Source organism: Amblyomma mixtum, chromosome 2 (assembly GCF_055824585.1).
Source record: "Amblyomma mixtum isolate Tamu chromosome 2, ASM5582458v1, whole genome shotgun sequence".
NCBI classification, from domain to species: domain Eukaryota; kingdom Metazoa; phylum Arthropoda; class Arachnida; order Ixodida; family Ixodidae; genus Amblyomma; species Amblyomma mixtum.
The window spans coordinates 10,568,242-10,583,278 of NC_143013.1; the positions used below are offsets into that span (position 1 = coordinate 10,568,242).

Sequence of the window (15,037 nt, forward strand, 5' to 3'; positions counted from 1 at the left end):
TTAGGAGTACAATTTGGTGAGAATGGAATCTTACAGATTTTTATAGAAATTTAAGGATCGAAATTTTTTCGCGTTTTCCAAACTGCCCGATTTTTCAAACTGCTGCACAAGAAAAGGCCAAAAACGGGGATTTTGGGGTCTAATTAGGAAAATTCTCGGTTATGGCATGGAACATTACTGGACTTGCAAGGCATTATTTCATGAAAATTACCCCGAAAGCTATGCTTCCAAGTAAAATAGAAAAGTTATGTGGCTGTGATGTCCAAAGGGGCCCTGGAAAGGTTAGACTTAATAACAGCGCAGAGACAAGGGACCCTTGTCTGTTATTCACGGTCAGTATGCACCAGCTAGATCTACTCGTCATCTTACGGAAATGTTAGAGTTGTTCGTTTTGAGGAGGATTTCTTCCGGTTTCTCTACAAGGCGTGTTCGTGGTTCGCTCACAAGAGGCGTCCCCGTTTCACTTTCTCTGACCGGCAGTACCGGGCAATCATCTTTGCTCCTCTCTCAGTTCCTCGGCACTTCTTTCCGCACTCCCTTGACGCCTATGTGCTAATGATGCCTTTCCGACTGCCATTCACGTTCTTCCTTACTCACTTGTTATGCAGCCGCTTTCCGCTTACCTAACTTTCCTCACCGATTCTTTTGTTTTTCGTGTGCCTTCGTCACTGCGTTTTCGAGCTCTGAAGCAGCTTACGCACGTCGGAATGCCCCGTTACCCCTCGGGCTGACACCCAAGGATAACTGGGGCATCTCCCTCTTTTGGCTACATCGTATACCAAAATGCACGCACTTTCTCAAAGCTTGCAGGGAAAGCAACCTCTCCAGTGTACGTAACTAGTTGAAAAAGCCAAATTCTATCGCGCCACTGCGCCAAGGGTAATCACGCTTTAGAAATTATAAAAACTTATACGGGCATTACTAACGACTCGCTACAAATATCCAACTGCAACTAGACGCCTAACTAATAGTTGAAATGTAATTATCAAAAATTAGCTAACTGGCTTACTAGCCACCGCGGTGGCTCAGTGGTTATGGTGCTCAGCTGCTGACCCGAAAGACGCGGGTTCGATCCCGGCTGCGGCGGTTGAATTTCTTTGGAGGAGAAATTCTAGAGGCCCATGTACTGTGCGATGTCAGTGCACGTTAAAGAACCCCAGGTGGTCGAAATTTCCGGAGCCCTTCACTACGGCGTCCCTCATAGCCCGAGTCGCTTTGGGACGTTAAACCCCAAAAAACCAAACCAAACTAACTAGCTTACTACTTAAGATGATTCACTTTTTTTTTCGGTATGACGCAAGCCAATTTTTACCAGAAAAAGGCAATTTTCGGAAATTACTAAAAGTCTTCCCTGAAACACCTGGTTTGGTTATATTCGACGTATTTCTGTACCACCTTGTTCATAGTGTGAATATTGTCTATTGTCAAGTAGAATTTACGAAAACTTGCTGATTGAAGTGTAAGGTTGCCCTAGCTGATTCTGTTAGCGATTACCATACCTTGTAGGCAACGGGCAGTAACCTGATCTGTCTAATTTTTCAAGTCCGTGACGTCTCGTTTGTTGTGAATTAAAATTATGTTTGCGTTTTAGGTAAGAGCTCCTTACCTGATGCGTAGATGCGTCTTGGCACTTGAGGGCGCGGAAAGAGTGCTGCACCTGTAGTTAGTGAAGCCTACTCCGCAAACCCTGTCAGCGCTTCCCGGCAGCACATTTTTTGCGCGTTTCCATCGTTGAAGAAGCAGGCGAAATCACTTCTTTTCTGTGCGCGAACAGCGCATTCCACAACGGAACAAATCAACAGCGTCGAGAAAACTACAGCTAGCGTTCACGAACTTTGACCACAAGACTCGCCTTACCCGCCCAGCCACGTGGCATGTGCAGAAGGCGTACGCGTTTGGCCGAGCCGCCCCTCGTTCGGCACTGCGGTAGGATCCGCATTTTTGCGTTGTCCAGTTCTTTGCGGAAGCTTTCCGTCGTCACGGATTTAGGGGCAGCGAGTTCTTTCGGGGGCCAGTTCTCGGTACATGGGAGGGAGAGTCCGAACGTTGAAAATAGCTTGTAGGTTTGAATACGCAGCTGCTTTCTAAGTACGCTCGCGATGTGCTAGCTAATCCTTTTCACGCATAAAATGAACAACCACTCGCAGCTTGGGGCAGACGTCCGGTGTCCATTGTAAAAAAAAAAAGGAAAGGGGGGGGGGGGGGGAGGGAAGCGGGAGAGATCCTGCCGGGCGCGCTACGCTATAATTAGTCAGTGGTTTAGCCATTCCGCTAGAGGTTTGGAATTCTGGCTTTTCTTCTCTTTTTCGCTCGTATTTTCTAACATAAATGGACTTGCGCTGGGGCAAAAGCGTCGCTGCATCTCGGTTAAGCTCGCTTAGTAAACCAGGTTGCTAGGCAATGACACAAGATCGTACGTTTGTACCGTGAACGTACGATTCTTGGTCGGTGTTGGTGGGCGTACGAGTGATTTCGCACTAAAACAATAGGTACCCATGTTGCGGGGAGTGGGCTGCCTCAGACTAAAGCCCCTAAATCAGCTTGTCTAGGGGCTTTAGCGGGGCTGAGGTAAATCCCCTCCAGGGACTTGAAGCCCAGTGACCCCGCATCCCTTCTCTCCTTTACCCATCAGCACCTCTTGTCTGAGCAAAGAACAACTCTCAACCCGCGACACTGGGACGAAGTGCCGTCTTCTTCCCTTCCCTGCTTAGCCTTGGCTGCAGTGACAGAAGCGTAAAGGATACGAGGGAGTGAGGTAGGAGACAAAGGAGACTACGTCGGCAACCACAACCGGCACCACGCACAACAAAGCACCCTGCACGCCAAATCTGGACGGTTCTTGCATGAGGCATGAAAGCGTTCCTGAAGGTAAACATGTTCAGCAGATATCTTCCTGCACTCAGGTAAGCAAGTTCGGAGGAGCGTCGCGCCAGCTGCGCGAGAGGTTGCTCGGGAAGAGCATTGACATGGGTCGCACAAAGCCTACCGGTGGCTGTGACAGAAACAGCCACCTGTCAGTGCAGTGGCCTATCGCTTAGCCGCTGCGCCACTGCGCTAAGACTCGCCACCGTACAAGAACGTTAAGTAGAGAATGACCAATTCTGCATATATGGGCATTAACCCACTACATGGGCATAAGAAATTGGCATCGGCGTGCATAATATCGGCATTAAAGATGTCCTGCGACGTAGATAAAGCATGCGGTCTTTATTCTTTGTATGCAGAGTAAGAGACATTGTGAGTCCCGAACGCGCAATGAGATCACCGAAATCATAATATTTGATATTTTAATCTCCGCTAGAAATGCTTGTTTCGAGCCGATGGTGTCGCAACGCGGCGGCCATTTGCGGCAGCGGAAATGAGGTGGCATCTAGATAGGGCGCTGCCTTTCTCATTGGTTGGGCGTCCAGTTTGCATATTGTTCCATTATACTTGCGAAATGAATCCAAAATATTATGTCTCAGTACTGAAAGCTTTTCGCATGCCACAAAAACTGGAAAGAAGCAGGGAAAGCGAACGAAAACGAACAAGAATACAGCTAGGGGCGACACTTTCCATTCCGCTTCAAACCTTCGTGGCGGCCAGCGCTGTTCGAAAAACGTTGGCTCAAACCAGAAAGCGCGCGCGTCGAGACCGGCCGTGACCATACCAAGGCGGCAGCGAAAAAAAAAAAGCCAGTCGACACACCTTGCCCAGAATTGTGAAGAGAAAAGCCGGACAGGAGACGGGAGTCGAGTTTGGGGGGGAGGGGGGCTACTGCCCACAGCCTTCCAGTCCGACTAAAAAAGAAAATTCGGGGAGCTTCCTTTGTTGTTAGTCACCCCTGCCCTGACTACGGCGTCGCGTACACGGGGGGAAGACGCCGTCAAAATGCGCGGCTGTCTACAGCCCCGACAAAGCAACAACTGCATGCACGCTTCCGCTGCGTGTGCGCTAGGTGCGGTTCTGCCCAATCTCGGTACTGGGCGAGTGAAGTTCGTTTTCGTCTGAGCTTTTCATTTCGAATTTTCAGAGTGGAATAACTTTCGTTTGCATGCTCCGATTTCAATAATTCTTTTTGCTCTGCTCTCTGGAAAGCATGATGAATCTATTTAATGATATTAACTGGTACTGAGGAAATCATCGCAGTGCCCCTTTAAAAAAGGCGGAGCTTAAGTGCCGCCTCCAATTGAAGAATGCGTGGACACCCCGTCTCTCCCTCATCCACCACAGGTTTTTCAAAAGCAGGATCCGTGCCTCTTAATCGCTGCTTCGTTTCGTCCCTTTTTGCTGTAACAGCTATGTTAGCCAGCAGGCGAGAACTTAATGAGCATTACTCCGAGCAGCTATTATGGGGCAGCGTCTGTCGACTTTAACCACGTGCCGTCTTTGCCAAAGTAACCAGGCAACGGGGTCTGTTTCTTAGCCGTGTAGTGGAGCGTTCATGGAACCTCTCTAGCTGTTCAACAGTGTTTGTTGAGAAGAACCCTTGTTCTGGCCTGCCGAGACCTTTTAACGCTATAGCGTCAAGGAGGCGTCGCTGCCGTCGTTGGCTGTAAACCAAAAATCCGCAGAGAATCGCGTATTCAAAACTGCAAAAACCGATATACCGTACTAATTAATTGCTACATATCGCTGACTATGATCGGATGCGTAACTGCAATAGGGTAAAAATTAATTATTTATTATTTATGTAAACGTGCAGCGTACTTGCTAACAGGATGCACCTGTTTTCTGACATCCGCCCCAACTCACATTATTATGCAGCAAAAACCATCATTACACAGAAAAAAGCCTTTTCTTTAAGTGTTACTGAAAATTTTCGCTGAAGCATCGAATAAGGAAATCACTTGCGTTTACTAATAATTGAGCGAAACCCTCATTACACCAGGCGGGCCCAAAAAGCTGTCGCGCCTGGGTATTACGTCTTGTTATAGTTCGAAATATTAAACGAAGTGGCGCGCGTGATCTCGAAGAAGACGCGAGTGCGAGGTAGATCGCAGACCCATCCGCTTCAAGCTTTCTGTGAGCCACAGTGCGCGGCCCGACAGACTTTCCGAAGCCAGAGCGTGTAGTACATCGTCACGGGACAAGCAGCATGCCCATTCAGGTTGGCGGAAAAGGCAGCGCTCCGCTAGAGGGAAGGATGGGGCGGGGAAGGGTGCTACAAGGTCGGGCCGATTCCGAGAGCGAATCTGTGCTGCGTGCCGCGCGCTGCGCTATGCCGCGCTATGCGGACCGACGAAGCAACGACTTCCGGGACAAGAACGGCGACGAACGACCGGCGGCGAGCAGAAATTGTGGGGCCGTTTCCCTTTCCTACAGCATCGGTTTCTCTCCATGGCCTATCCGGAAGAAGGTGAGGTTTCGAAAGTGGTGACTCGTAGCACCAGATCGCGTGCCTTTCAGAACGAGCTGAAGGAGAGATAAGTGTGGGCGTGAGAAGGACTTTGCGTAGAAATAAATGAAGCCGAGGCGCGAGGTCTGGAAGCGTAGGAAGGTGAGAGGTAAGGGAGGACGGGAAAAAGGAGAGAGAGTTTGCGGAGTGTGATCTCACACCGATCATAGGCACAGCCAGCGGCTTCGCTTCGGCCCCTTAGGCGCTACGAGCTGTTCACTGGACCTTGTAGGGGAGAAGCTTCAGCCACTGCACGAATACACAAGGCCCATCTAGCCACCAACGAACAAGTCAGCGACTCGCGTCAATTCAAATGGACGCTAGACGCTCCTCCTCCTCAGTGTGTGAGTGTGTGCGACACACACACACACACACACACACACACACACACACACACACACACACACACACACACACACACACACACACACACACACACACACACACACACACACACACACACACACGCACGCGCGCGCACACACACACACACACACACACACACGCACGCACGCACACGCAAACACGCACACACACACACACACACACTCTTACGAAGTGTAACCCCTAATGTCCAGGGAACAAAACTCCTTCGACAAGTAAAATGAATAAATTAACAAAAAAACGAACAAAAGCACAGCGACAGGTAAAAAGTACACTGGCCGAAGGAAAGCGGCAAAGAAAACGTTTACGTCTTGGCCTACATGCGGGCTCGTTTTCTTAACTTCGTCTTCTGAATTCACCTGTCCGGCCTTTCTTATCGGCCGTTGGAATAACCAGAGTAGAGGATTGGACGAGCGAGTTGATGGCAGATCATTCTCGAGACAGTGCGAACAAGGCAAGTACGCAGGAACCGAGACACACACGGGCGACGACTTACAACTGACATTTTATTGCACAGAGGGTCACCCAAGTATGCAGGCAACACAATAAGCAGGAAAAGGTGCGAATATTACACACAAAAGAGAGAGAGATCCGGTAATCAAAGAAAACTTACTTCCATGAAGGTTCCACCTTTTAGGAGATAGGAACATCCATTTCTTTGTCGGATGAAAGCACCGATGACACACTGACACAAGTGTACTTCTTTGATATTGCGTTGAGTGCTTCAATTACTTCTCTTGTGACCACAAATGACATTACTCTGTTTGAAATATTTCTTGCACTCGCGGATTTGTCCGCAATGGACTGATAAGTGCCATTTGCCCTTTGCTACATCGGAGAAACGGGAAGGTGCCTAAACGACTGTTTTGTTTTTTCTTCTTGGTCATAAATGGTATCAAAAAGCATCTAACAGCCCACTCCTGAGAATTCCGCAAGTGTAAGGCAGATTTCAAGCATGTCGTATGTGGCGGCAAAGGTGAGCTCACAACGGACGGTAATTGTAGCTTTCAACATAATATCAGATAAAGAAGCGTGTGTCAGTGCGCCATATCCGCGTTATCATCCGACAAAGAGGCGATGTTCCTTTCTGCTAAGAGGTGAAACCTTCAAGACGATAGTTTCCTTTTATCACCTAATCGTTTGTTGTGTTTGTGCAAATTTCGCATCTTTCGTGTTTATTGTGGGGCCGGACAGGCCGCCATTGGAAACTGAACCTGGCAACGTTTAATGCTAGAACCTTATCCAGTGAGGCTAGCCTAGCAGTGCTGTTCGAGGAACTAGCGTGTATTAAATGGAACGTCATAGCGCTTAGTAATGTTAGGAGGACAGATGAGGCGCATAGTAAAGGGAGGGCACGTATTGTGCTATCGTAGATTAGCGGACAGACGAGAACTAGGTGTGAGATTCCTCATCAATCAGGACATAGCTGGCAACATAGGGGAGTTTTATAGTATTAACGAGAGGGTGGCAGCTATCGTAATTAGGCTTAATAAGAGGCACAAGCCGAAGGTGGTGCAGGCCTACACTCCTACATCAAGCCATGGTGACCAGATCGTTGAAAGCTTCTATGAAGACGTAGAATCGGCAATGAACAAAGTAAAATCACATTACACTGTGATGCGACTTCATGCGATGGTAGGCAAGAACCAGGCTGGAGACCAGGCTGTAGTCGATTATGGCACAGGGTCTAGGAATAGCAGAAGGGAGTTATTAGTGGAATTCGCAGATAGAAATAATTTACGGATCATGAATATCTTCTTCCGCGCAAACGAGAAAGCAGGAAGTGGACGTGGAAGATCCTCAATGGTAAGACTAAAAATGAAATAGACTTCATACTGTGCGCTCATCCTGGCATCGCAGAGGCCCTCTAGGCAACAAAATTTCAGTCAGCGCCCGTGTGTATACCTTGTCTTGCTAGCGCTGTTTTAAGAACGATCATTATAGAGTATAACCTGCGCTAAGAACCGGTTCTTTTTACTTCCCCTAATAAACTTCCCAACCTACCGTTACATTACATTTAAAGGGGTGGAGACACCAAATTTTGAAGCTATAAAAAGCCTGCTATGGGATTCCTATGTATGCAAGGGCAGTCACTGCCAGGTGTTGGACGCAACAAACGTTTAAAAAATATTTTAATTCGGTTCCAAAGATTACCTAAATGCTCACTCTCACGACCTAGACCCATTCGCTAGCGCCATCAACCATGACGTCACAAGGGGTGTAGAAAAATAAAGTTTTAGTGACGTCATACCAAAATACAGTGACGTACGATGAGCGGGGCACAGCCGCGTGAGCGCAGTCGACGCACCAGCGAGCCGCGTTTGCTGCTAACCGCCACTCGCTCGGTTTGCGGCGCGCCGTTGCGAACAGCGTCGCAACGTCCGATTGCAGCTCGTTGCCTGCGTCCGGCCTGCTAGATGTCAACGGCGGGCCGCTCGCGGCAACAACGACGGGAAGCGGCAGCCAATGCGAGCGCGGAGAGCGGCAGCGTCATGATGACATAGGGCGCACTCCTTGGAGCCGGGCGGCCTGCGCCAGTCTTCGTGCCGAACGCCGGCATCTGAAGAACGCGATAGTATTGTTTGTTCACGTTCATAGCAAACCCTGGGATATATGAATATCAAAAATGCATCGTTTGTGACGATCGTTGGCAAATACCGAGTTCCTGGTAGAAGTGATGACTGCGATGCAAGCAAATTTCATCCCATAGCCGGTTTTGTGCTGCTGCTACCTGGTGCGGTTCGCCTGCCGTCTGCTAGCTCTGTTGCTGAAGACGTCGTGGAAATCGAGCATATCTTTTATTATGGGACGAGTTCACAGTAAAGGGGTGCCGAGCGGAGCACGTTTCTGAGCGCTGGCCAGTCCCTCAGCTCCCTCAGCTGCGGAGTCGATATCGAAAGCAGCTAGGCCTAGCGACGACTAGGGCAGTCTGGGACCAGAGCGCAGGTCGTCGGCCGGCGTTGCCGCAGGCAGTGTCGCTGCCGAAAGATCCACTTTTAGCACAGATGCATGCTGTCGTATCTCGAATCTAGAAAGCATCCTTTCTGGTGGCATGGCTGTTTGTATTTTCTTGTGCGGACGTGAAGTACGCCGAGTCTGCCGGCCGGTAGGTCAGCCTGGATACCGTCTGCCGACGTCATAAAAGCGAGCTAAAGAGTGTTCTTGACGTAAATAATAAACCATTGGACAAGAAATGTGAAAAAAGTGTCATTTTTGAGGATCGCTGACCAATACTGAGCTGCTAGTAGAGGTAACAACTGTGATATGAGCAAATTTCTCACAACCGCGCCTAGCAGCTGCCGCTGGCGCGACGTCGGGGTCCGGCTCGCCTGGCGCCCGCTAGCTCCGCTGCCGAAGGCGTCGAGGAGATTGACCATACTATTATTTTATTGTGAGATGATTCTGTTAACACTACAGCTATTTGTGAAAAGTAGGCCTTTTATTATAGCGCAGGCGACTTCCGAAGCGCCGGCCGCTTGCTAAACAGGCTATAGGCCTAGCGACGACCACGGCAGCCAGGCAGCAGCAGAGCTCGTCGCCCGGAGCGCCCGCGAGCGGTGCCGTTGCCGAAAGCTCCCAACATAAGCAGACATGCTTTGTCGCTGCTCGAGTATAGCTGGCAGTTCTGATAACAAGGCGATCTTGTCTTTTCTTGTGATATTTGTACACCATCCCAAGCAGCGCTCAGGTACTGCTGCACGGCAGCGAAGTGTGACACCGGTTGTGGGCGCATCTTGGGTAGAGCGGCGCAGCGATGCTTACTGGCATTTTGCAAAGTGTTTCGCATCCTCACGCGAACCCGCGAAGGCGATATTAGCGTGCGAACAAAAAAAAAGTCGATGTCCTCACTCGTTGGAATCAGATCTGTCAGAATCCGAGCTGCTGGGACTAGACGTGCAGTTGTTTGTTTTCATTTGCGCTGGTCAGCACGTGTGTGGGAAAGCAGACGATGCAGCAGTAGGTGCGTCACAACTTTTGTGGGCCCACGTGACCAAGCGAAGCAGTTGATCTTCCCCCTCTGTGACGTCACTGTACAACTCGGCGTTCCGAAACCGAAACCGAAAATCGTTCACCTAAAAATGCTATAATAAATTATTCACTGTGAATATATGAATCTTTGAGTGTGTATCATGCTTCCTGGAGCCATAAGAAACGTTTGCAACTAAGAACGCGCGAACCATAAATTTGGTGTCTCCACCCCTTTAAGCACGAGATGAATAGAGACTTTTAGCATAGCGATGCCTCCTGAGTACGCACAGTGGGGACAGGACACAGCGCATGCGCAGCCGGCGTCTGGTGATATCTTTTCTGGGCACGTGGTGTCGGATAACGCTGGTGTAAGAAGAACGTTATTCGAGCGGTACAGTAACAGTGCGACCTGGGTTCTGGCGCGTTCTTTGTGTTCATTAGACAGCGGCGGCCAGGAAATGGTTCTTAGTTCTTTGGGTACATATATATACAAGTCGTCTGCTTTTTTCTGAGTAAAACAGTTGCGAGTATCGCCTTTTCCTGTCTTCCTCGTCCTTTAGTGTGTCGTCTTTGTGTGCGCTAAAAAGAACTCTGAGGACGCATGTGAATGGTTCTTAGTGTTACTCTTACGTGACTAATCGAAGTACCGAATAAAGAAAACGGGGGCGCTCTGCGTCAGTGCGGCGCGGAGTTTCTTGCAGCGTTGCAAGCATGGCAGATGGTTGCCGCGACCTTCGCGAGTCCCACACGGACGTATATCGTGGCGGGCATTTATCGAAAACGAAACAGCCCACCTGCTTTCAAAACCAGCCTCCGAGAAGGGCGTCTCTGCGACGATCCTGTCCGCCGTTCGTTTTGTTCGGAAAGTCCCAGCTCTTGCCGGACCCCGCGAATGAAAGCAAACCACCACAGTGGAAAGATGCGGAGCCGCTGTCGGCCCGATAAGGCGCAAGCTGCTCGTTGTGGGCAGCTGCAAAAGGATAGCGCATGCTTCCGAGAAACAGTGCTCTCTTTATAGAAAGCGGCCGTGGGGCGATAAGAGCTTCTTGACATTTTGCTTCGTGGTCTCTGCTTAGAGAGGTTTCCAGTATTCATTGTCAGCCGTACGTTCTTCGTTGGACGATAAGAAATCGAGGCGCTCCAAGACTTCCTGCATGGGACCTTTTGAAATGCTTTCATAATTGCGAAGCGCGCATTTCGTGAAGCGCGTCTTCTCTCCATTACAGCTTTATCATGTTTGAGAAAGAATTCAGAAAGTGAGCGACCTGTGACGAAAACGGGAAAGGACAGCTTCGTGTGAGCGCTGAGAAGTATAGTATATGATCGTCATACGCAGGAGGGAACGAGTTAAAGCCTTGACGTTCTCGCGTCTTCGAGTTTTTGTCGAATCGCCAACAATACACAACGTCCAAGACTCTAAGAGCATTCCATGTTGTCAGGAGAGGCCAGATTTCCAAAAGGAGAAACGAAAGCCTTATCGATAAGGAGGGGTAATGTCCCGAAGTGCACAGTACGAGTAGCCCGTATACTCTCTACATAGTATTGATAGTGCATCGACGTCAGGACAGCTAAACACTCGACGCAACGCTACTGCCGGCGGCAGTCGGGACGCCTTCGAACGTAATCGTCGTTCCGCGCGACCGCCAAGGAGCAGCCAGCGAGTTGTCACTTCGTATAACGCCCCCGAACGCGGCAGTCGGCCGCTCCCAACGAGCAGACGATTCTTCCACGGTGTTCCCCGGCTTGGCAGCCAAGGAATCCACGCCTTCGGTACCTTCAGCGCGGGAAGAGACATCAGCGCCCCCCTCTCCCGCGACCTTCGGGTGCGTATAAAAAGCGACGACGGTGACAACACGTGGCGCTGGGGATGCAATCGGCGCTGTTTGCGCAAGATTCCGTTAACAGCGGGGCCTGCATTGCCTCTTAATCATGCTCTTAATTCACTGCCCTTAGCGGAGCCCAAGCACGCATCGTGACGCCAGCTCCATTCTTCCGTGGCACGGTTATGGTAGCACGGTGCGGAGGGAGCGGACGGGTGGGGGGTTCCCGCCGGATGTGGGACAGCCTGTGCGCGTCACGAGGTCTAACCAATTCTAGCTTCTACCCCCACCTGTTTCCTCATTCCTGTCGTTACGTGGCGACACACGTGTGCGCACGGGACAGGTGGCTTTCGTGAGAGCTCTGAAATCGCCATTATTTCCGCGTATGCGCGAATTGACGTCGTGAGCGCGGCCTGACTTAGCGCACGTCTCGCGCTCGCCGCCCTCAGTCAGTCAGCGTCGCTTCGTCTGCGCGCTCTCGGCGGTTTGTTCGCGTCTCCGCTGGTCGCATTATCTCGAGGAAGACGAGCGCACGGACTGCGCGTCTTCCAACTTTGAGAGGCCTCTTCTGCGGCAGGTTTATTGTTTTCACGGAAGGAGCACGCTTCCAGGTACGTGGCAGTAGAAGCAGGTCTCCGATGTAGTAGCGGAACCGCGTGCATGGAAGCCGAACGAATTAGCTGTCATTGCTTGTGCTCCTGTTAACTTGTTGACTTTTGTCCTTGCTGGTTTGATTCAAATTTCATTAACTCTCAGAACAGTGGTTTAGAAAGTCTAGGCCTGACGTCCGACTTTAACTAACCAGACATGATCGAGATTGTGCGCATCCTACCAGTGCGCTCCTAGCGTACAGGTGCCCTCAAAAGTAAATGGAAGGCAATATTAACGAAAAAATTTAATCATTGCCCGCTCAATTCATGATTCCTTGAATACATATGTGCAGGCTAATTGTCATTGTGCGAATTGCACTGTGCACCAACAAACATGGACCATTACGCTTTAGATTTAAAGAAATTAAATTTTTTTTGACAAAGTCGCCTTCCATTTACTTTTGACGGCGACTGTACGTTCTTCCAATTAAAGGCGTGCATGGTCCATTTTCTCGTTAAATACTTTTTCGCTCGGATGGTTAAAGCTCACAGCGATATGATGCGAACCGCAGTGATAGCAAGATCTGGGAGTGCGAAAAGACAAATATTCAGTGCTTCCGTTTTAGTAATCGGGACTTCTGACGTTGCGCCTCTCAAGAGGCGACTGCGGCACAGATTTTCAAAGAAGTATTCTTCAAGGTTGTTCAAGGAGACGCTGAAACGGAAGGAAGCTTGGCGCTATCGCGCAAACATACAATTGAGTCTGTGCTATCTGAGCATGTCATCTTCATCCAGCAGCCCAGCACGTGCCAATGTTGTCCAAATTTGGTCAGAATGTGTGTTCTCGTTTCGTACACCATTTACTAATTCGTCAGCTAGTACTGGGTGCTTATACAAGGGGAAAAAGTTCATATTTCGAGGTGGAATGCAGACGCGGAAACGTTCCGCAGTGCCAGCATGCAATTATTAAGCGCATTGGTTCCTTCCCGGTACCGAGTCCGGTGCCTACTGGTCCCTGGTCACTGCGATGGTACAAAAATTAGGGTAGGCGAGTAAAAAGGAATGAAAAATAATAGCGCTCGGCCCGCACAGTCGGGAAACTTCGTTTATCGTTTTTGTATTGTCTAATGCGAGGGCACTAGAAGGGCCATGACGGCGGAAACTGTCTGGCGTCGGCGTCTGTGCGAAGCCTGCACCTGCCAACCGTGACAGGTGGAGTTTAGAGGTAGTTTCCGCTCCCCGCCTGCCCCTTTCTATAACGCCCGCTATAACGAAACACCGGTAATGATGACACACTGGATATATCACTTCAGTGATAGTGACTGGGTTCTAGTGAATATAGGCTTTATCAAGTTACAAAGTTGTAGTGGTCGTAGTGGTACAGCTCGAGCTCCAGACTGCGGAACGACAGAACAAAGGAAGAGGAGGTAGAGTGCAATGACCTCGCATTGAGGGGCGATCAATTGGATTGATGCGGAGAAAGTTTCTCCGCATTAATCCAATTGATCGCCCCTCAACTTTTATCCTGCAACGATATATAAAGGGTGTTCAAAATAAACCGTTAACGGTTTCTTAAAATTAGGCACTGGCACTGTGTAATGCGTGAAATCCGCCTCTGCACATAAGCTATGCGGCAAAGGGGACACAACGTGAGATGATAATTGTCACCGTCAGGCTCCTAATTATTCAAAATATAATAATTAACTTTTCAGCCATTGCGGTTAGCGTGAATATTTATATTGGAAACATAGAGGCGGTCGTATTTCTACACTTATCTAGCATGCAACGCGGTGGCGATCTACGCGAAACTTCTTCCTAGCGTGATGCAGCTGTTACGTCGGGCGTTTCTTCAATTTCGATAGCCGAAATTGAAAGGAAAACAGTGATCAGGTCCATCGGTCGCTATACGCTGTTGGCAGGCGAATTACCGCGTAGTTTCGCGCCGATCGTCACCGCCCTGCATGCAAAATTACGCCGATCGAGCTGAAAATTTGGAAGCGAACATCTCGGAACACACGCGTGATAGGAGAATTCTACAAAATGGAATTGCGCAGGAATACGACTGCCTATGAGTTTCCAATGTACAGACGCCCGCTTTCTGGTGGAAATAAAAAGTTCATTGATAGGTTTCAGTTAATTAGGTGCCTGACAGGGACAATGATTATCTCAATTTGTATCCCCGTGGCCGCATAACATAAGTACAGAGATGGATACCACGCATCGCTGAGTGCTTAATTGTAAGAAATCATTAAAGCTTAATTTTGAACACCCTTTAGAATGAGCTATACGAGGTCTGTTAGAAAAGTATCCGACCTTTGGCCGAAGAAAAAAACTTGCATAACTGGAGCGCTACAAACCTAGTCACCTTCAAAGTAGTCTACTTGGGACTCCACACACTTCTTCCAGCGGTGCTGCCATTGTGGGAAGTATTCCGAAAAGGCCCCTTTCGGAATGGAGTTTAGCTCAGCTGTCGTTGCAGCCATAATGTCCTCTCTTGTCTGAAATCGCGCAACTTTCAATGGCCTCTTGATTTTGGGAAACAGCCACAAATTGCAGGGGCCATATAAGGAGAGTCAGGTGTCTGTAGAACTACAGGAGTGTGGTTTTTCGCCAAAAAAGTCTGGATCAAGTGCGAGGAATGGGCAGAAGCATTTTCGTGATGGATGCGCCAATTTCCTGTTGACCTCCACTCCGGTTTCTTGCGCCGCACAGCATCACGTAGGCGACGGAGGTCATCCCTGTAGTACTCTCTGGTCATTGTTTGACCCTGTGGAGTGCGTACTCGTGGTGTGCCACACACAGGGAGTCAAAGAAAGCAGTCAGCATCACTTTCCCATTGCTGCGCACTTGGCGGGCCTTCTTTGGTCTTGGTGACGTGGAATGCTTCCACTGTGACG

General features: G+C 49.5%; 1 protein-coding gene across 3 annotated transcripts in view; it reads left to right on the forward strand.

Moving 5' to 3' along the window:
• Positions 1–15,037, forward strand: part of LOC149358383 (uncharacterized) — an 80,072-nt gene that overhangs the window by 21,717 nt on the left and 43,318 nt on the right. Inside the window, exon 1 of one of the 3 annotated variants that reach the window (XM_089570456.1) lies at positions 11,390–11,553. The exons of 1 other annotated variant lie outside the window; for it this stretch is intronic. The gene's annotated coding sequence lies outside the window, so the exon portion shown is untranslated. Of the gene's footprint in view, positions 1–11,389; positions 11,554–11,868; positions 12,162–15,037 lie in introns of those variants that run through there. One more of the 3 variants, XM_089570453.1, reaches the window with a different exon arrangement.